This window comes from Pholcus phalangioides, unplaced genomic scaffold, assembly GCF_987345545.1.
Source record: "Pholcus phalangioides strain wild (caught in Gottingen) unplaced genomic scaffold, Ppha-v1.0 ptg000012l_1, whole genome shotgun sequence".
Lineage (NCBI taxonomy): Eukaryota > Metazoa > Arthropoda > Arachnida > Araneae > Pholcidae > Pholcus > Pholcus phalangioides.
Window position 1 is genome coordinate 22,892,454 of NW_028301605.1, and position 6,701 is coordinate 22,899,154.

The following is a 6,701-nucleotide window of genomic DNA, read 5'->3' on the forward strand; positions in this document are numbered from 1 at the left end:
AATTTTTAAATAATTTCTTTCCTTCTGAATTTTCATTAATTTTTTGTATTTAATTGGTGTGCACAGATCGCTGAGAAAACATTTGTTAGCAGTCCCGTATCATAATTTTTTTTGTTTCGGGTGCTTCTTCGCAAATGTATAAAAGCAATCGGGACGAATCTCAATCGAAATTTCACTTCATAACTAGTATAATTAATTAAATACAATCGAATTCTATCAAAACACTAAAAATCGAATCGGCTTATATCGATATAATATCGTTCCGGCCTCACCGTTAATTACAAAACCGAATCGTTGCGTTCAATTTGAAAGGATAAAATGAGAGAGAGTTTTAAAACAGCTCCCCACTGATGGAAAAACGCGGTGGAGGTCTTTTCCTGTCCTCTCCTTGAATAATAATAATGTAGAAGGTCCACACACACACGAATAATTCATGATGGAGATTTTGTTTGTTGTTGTTGATGATGACGATGAGATTGCGTGTAATTAACTGTCCTCAAGATGGCGTTTGAGCTCGTTTTAAGTAACTCTCCGTTATTTTCGCGACCGCGAAAACTTGTCAAAAAGACTCTTCGGGGGTCATTATAATTGCGCGTTTTCTCTTCCAGGATTTGATATTTGCGGGAATTCTGTGTATTGCTTTTCAGAAAAATTCCTGGTTTTTACTTGTTGGTGTTGCATAAAACGGGGGGGTTTGTTGGGGTGGTAGAGAAATCTGCTCCATGTAAAATTGATCGCCAAGCTAATAAATAATTTCTCGCGATTATCCGGATAATTCAGCAGTGGTTCTTCAACACTTTTTCTTCCATCCCGCACCAACAGTGCAATGCGGCGACTTACCTTCCCACACCCTCCCCCCCTCGTTGGATAATTAATTTCCTACTCGTTTTGTTTCTTTGTAATCAGTTACATTAATTATCTGTATTGATTAATTTTTTCATAAACTCTTTTATAATTATTATTTAATACCTTTTTCTAGGGGTCGCTCAAGCCCCGTGTCAGCAAAATTTCGTCAGCTCTGAACCTCCTAACGCATATTGGGATCAGAGACATATGCGGGCGGGCGGGGCACGAGCCTACTTATGCTGCCCCCTCGCGGACGATCGAAAATTTATTTTTTGATGCAAAAAATATGTTTGAAAAAATTTAAATTTTGGAATAAAAACACTTGTCTACGTTATTATAATAAATTTCTGTCGATTTCAATATTTGAAGCCTAAGAACTCAAAATTTCTTATTAAGAAATTCATTGCGGCCCAGCCTCTAAGCCATAGATGCTAAACTCATGGCCCGCTGAACAAATGTGGCCCTCGGGGGGGTTATCTGATGTGGTCCGCCGCCTCAAACCTAATTTTGTAAAAATGAACTCTAAGCGGCACATTTACAGATAATTCAAGTAGGCCCGTGGCACATTCACACATCACTTGAGTAACATGTGGCAAAGTTTTAGAGCACTTGAGCGGGCCCCCAGTGCTGTTATACATCACTCAATTTACCCGCGGCATAGTTCCATAGTTCCAGAGCCTTTAAGTGGCCCGGGCACATTTCAAGGTCACTCGAAGGATCCGCGGAACATGTAGAGGTTACTAAAGTGACTCTATAGAGCAGTGGTTCTCAACCTTTGTGAGCCCGCGGCTCGGTTTCATTCATTTTTGTGAGTTGAAAGCCCGGTCAAACACACGACCAACAGAAAATGAATGAGGAAAAAGGAAACGGCTAATCACTCGCCGCGGCCCGGTATGAATGATGTCAGGGCCCGGCGGTTGAGAAACACTGCTATAGAGCATGGATTTAGTTGAAACTGTCACGTGGGTTCCGTGACTTTTGAATTCAAATATCTCTGCGAATATCACACTTGAAAGCGTGAATTATTATTATTTTTTATTTTTTTGCCTCAATAAAGACAGTGCAACAAGTTTCTAATCTGGTTTTTGAGGACAGGGGGTGCTCGTATAAAAAGTTTTTTATTTTTATTTTATTTTGATAACTATACAAATCCTTGCAATATGAATATACAACCCCTTGCACAGCACTACTTCAGTATCCTGTAAGATTGACTCGAGCCAAAGCAAAATGATAGAAATTTTTCTCCAAAACAGGGGGCACTTGAACTTCAAATACCTGACAGATACCCACGTTAATATTCCTTACAGAACCTTTAACGTAACGGGTATCTATTGGAAACGTTTCAAACCCATAAATTATGGGTTTCAAACTTCACCCACGTTTTTCCTAATTGCTAATTCAGGCGCGCGGCATGTTTTAAAATGTCTAACTCGTTTTCTTCACTCTTCAATTTTGTAATCTCATTTTTTTTCAATTTTTAAACACTCTTTGTGTAAACATCTTTTTATATTGTGCTACTATACTATATGATTTTCATGTTTTTGTGGTTATAATTGTGTATTCTCATATTTGCCTTTTGACTTCCAAAGCTTGTTTACCGCAAAAGTGTCGGGGGAACTGATGGTAATTTTATGCCTATTAGGCTTACCATCATTAGAAACATTTTTGCAGCTTTTGGAGCAATGTAGGGAGGTTCCCCCTTGAGAACGACCTCCTCATTGATCCATATTTTTCCTATTTTTTTCCAATTTTTCAATTCCTTCTAATTTTTTCGCCTTTTCCATAATATCTTATTTATAATTTCGAGTTATGTGTATAAAGCAGCCTTTTTTGGCGCTATACTCTGACTTTTGAAGTTTTTCATTGAAATATGGTTTTTGTCAGTTGCTCTTTTAATGCATACTATATACATTATGTATGAAAAATAGAAAGGGGGGGGAGGGAGAACATCAGTTATATATATTATATATATCAGTTATATATAACACTATGTTAAGCACAAAACAATGCAAAAATAAACATCTGTGGCGAGCACGATGCACGTCACAGCCTGAGAAAAAAAAGGAGGCGGGGGAAAGAACAACACACACAGGAATGCAAATATGGGTACTAGCAACCACAGATAAATCTTTTTCTGGCTCTCCTCACAATGTACAGGGTGTTCTATTAATGGACAGACAAACTCATAGGGTTGTTAGTAGACATCAAGAGGAACAAAAATTGCGATGGAACATCGTGTCGCAAATCACGTTGAGAGGGTGAAAATCCCGACAAACGCATGCAGATTCGACGTCACGCGTGAACGATAAAAAAAAAACAAACAATAACACCTACAAAAAAATTTATTTGATTAATTATTACAAGTGGCGGCCGCTGACGTCATTGAACAATCTACAACGACGTAAAAACGGTTCCCGGACGCGCTCGAAGATACGAGGTATGGTTTTGATGTCTTCCGCAGCACGTGATCCTACCCCGACAGACCAGTCACGACCCAGGCTCTGTCCCTCCAGGGATATAAGCCTTTTACCCTTGCGGGTTGGGTCGCGCTGGGGAGTGTGATCCTACCCCAGCGCAAGCATTTCGCGACGCTGCTTACGTCATATATATGGTGAGCGAACCCACGAACGCATTCAGCGATCAACTGATATCCACCTTCCGTCTCCTCTGGACTCGGAGTCTGGGTGCGTTTTCTTGATTTTCACACTCTCCACGTGGTTTACGACACCATGTTCCATTGCAATTTTTGTTCCTGTTGAGATGCCTACTAACAACCCTCTGAGTTTGTCGGTCCATTAATTACTATAGAACGCACACTCATTTTCAATATTTCCCAGAAGGCACATTTTTACTGATAAATTCCCCCCCCCCCTATTGGTAGGTTATGAACAAAAGTAACAAAGTAATGTACCATTTTTTTTCATGGTCCATTTTTCGCAAAGTGAAAATATTCAATCACTTTAAGACTCGTCTAAGAGTCTAAGAATCTTAAAGTGATTGAAAATGCTTCCCTGTATGCAGAGTTTTTTTGCTGAGCAGAGAAAAATTCTCTATATTATATATAACCCCCCCCCCCTCCCCACAACCTAAAAAGCCTAGAGCCAAGCCAGGCTCCCTGGACCACCACATGATTCACAATGATTAGCATCATGATCATTTCTGTTGAAGAATATGTCAGAATTCTTGTACGGGAGGTTTTCTTCTGCGTGGCGATAGTTATAATCAATCCTCTTTTGATTCGTTTTTGTTTTTTTTTTCGGAGATTTTTTTAATCACTAGAGCACGGGTTTCCAACTGAGGTTCCGTGATAGTTTTTTTTTTTGAGGGGTTCCGCATGATCAAACACCACGGAACCCTCACAAATCCCGGATCCCAGAGAGCTTTCTTGCTGATATTCACAAAGCTCTTTCTTTCGTAAAGATCTTTGTTTTGAATATTAACGAGATAGTATAGCGTTTAAAAAGTCCAGACCACTTGGATGACTAACCTAGAGAATGTGCAAGCGTGTGAGGGACCAAAAGAATGATCTGATGAGCGAGGGACGAAAACAGTGGCAGAGCACAGAGTTCTTCAACCTTTTTCTAGTCGCGAGCACTGCCTGTTCCTATCATAAAAACATGAGCACTCCCTGGAAAGAGGATGATTTCAATCCTTGAATGTAATTTGTACAAGGGGTTTAATTCGAAAATTGATCAAGTGCTTGCGAGCACGAAATCGGAAACGATCATCGAGCACTCTGGTTGTTTCAAGGAGCACCGTGGTGCTTGCGAGCAACGAGTTGAATATGCCTGACCTATAGGATGTGAAAGCATGTGAGCAACCGAAAGATAGTCACACAGACATATTTACGGTATGAGAGAGAGGGGGCGGGGCTAGTCCGGGGCGGTTAATTTATGGAGTGAAAAGTCAAGAAAATTCGACTAGAACGGATGAATGAATTGCGGCAAAGTTTGTATAGCCGCCCACAGGCCAAAAAACGATAAATCCGCATCCGGGGGTGTACAAAGCTCTCATCGGAGGGCCTAAAATTACGTGGTCCGTGTCAATTGCTCAAATTTAGTGGAAAAATGAAGCTGAAATTAGGGGGAAAATGCTGCTATAAGCTGAATAAAATTCATTTCGGTGAAACCAAGGATCCTTTTTATTTTCCAGAAAGCGGGCACAAATATTATACACTATTTTTCAAATAGATCCATTGTTAACCACGTCCCGCACAAGTGTTTGGCAAGAAATTTGAATTATCTCTATTTGACGAATCGGCGATAAATCTGGTAACCTTTTCCTAATCTAACCGCACGTAAGAAAAAGGAAGATGGGGGAATATTGAAGGAAAAAGTATGATAGATATATGGTGAGTAAGAGTTTCTTTTTCCTTTAGAGTCTTCTCCCCCCCCCCCCCCCGCTCTTGTATGTATAGAAAGATACATTATATATGTAGGACAAAAATCGATTAACAGGAGTATAGAAATAAAGGAAAAAGCAATTTCCGTGGATAGGGTTACTATAACATAATTTATTTGTCCCCAGTCAATTTCAATAATACTATACAAATTAGAATTTACAATCAAATTACATATTTTACAATATTTGAAAGAAAATGCAAAGATAAAGAAAAAATTATACTTAAATGGACACGGTAGAAAACAGTTAATTCATAACGTGATGAAGAAAGCTGGGACAGGTAAGAGAGCAGTAGCTAAAAGCTAGTAAAATGCTCTCGACCCTATGACGACATCACTGTTCTTGTGATAAACACATAAATCTTATTTCTTTTGACCTGAAAGAAAGCTAAAGAGAACGCAGTATACCCCGGCCTAATAGGTGTAAATATATTTATTAATTAGATTAAAAAGTGAATTATGGCAACCCAAAAGCCGATACAATAGAATTTCATACGACGGATTTTTTTGTTTCACGTTAATTCAATGATAAGTTTTTAATAATACAGAAGGAAGAGAGAGAAAACTAGACAAAAATAAAATTAACACAAATCGAATCTAATAATGTATCTGCATAACCAAATCGAGTTATTGTTTGCATTCAAATTTACCTGTCGATTTGTTCATTATTTGATACAGAAATTCGATATCACATTAAATTAATTTGTTATTGTGACATTGAAAAGCTTCACGATGGTGAAGAGAGAGAAAAGAAACCACAGAGAACTTCCTTGAATTTTTATTCCACTGATGTTTAGACGTAATATTACGTCCGTGAGCGTAAAGAGGTTAAACTGCTCTGGGGAGTTGCGTATAATGGTTGATTAGAGTGGGGGGGGGGGGTGCGCCGCGGGTGGGAAAAGTTTGAAAACCCCTGCTATGAATCGCAATATAATCTACACCATACCCCCCACAAGGGTGGGGCTGACAGAACCCCAGCCCGGGAACCTGAGCCCGAGTGGCAAGATGCTCGTCTTCCACTATGAAGGTCACAATCAAGGTTTATGGGTTCGAATCCAGGCATAGAACGTCGGAAGCAAGTTTCTTTACCTACCGAGCCTGGGGCGACCACCGATGGATGGAGTCTTCATTCCCCACCCAACTCCACTGGTTGGAAATTGCCGTATGGCGATATATATATGACTGGAGTTGGTGTGCGGTAAAGTAGCAAGGTTAATAACAGCATAACCAAGAATGGTTCTTGCCTTTTTTTTTTCACAGTATAAATTCACTAATGAAAGTCCCATGAAAAGTCTGTCTTAGGGGCTCGTCAAAGATCCTAGCCTATGGGGGCCCCACTGCAATAGTATGTGGAGCCCATGAGCTACACACAGTCGTCAAGAAAAAGGCAACATAACTGCATATTACACGCCACACACAAAAAATAACTAAATGAAAAATGGATACAAATTAGTA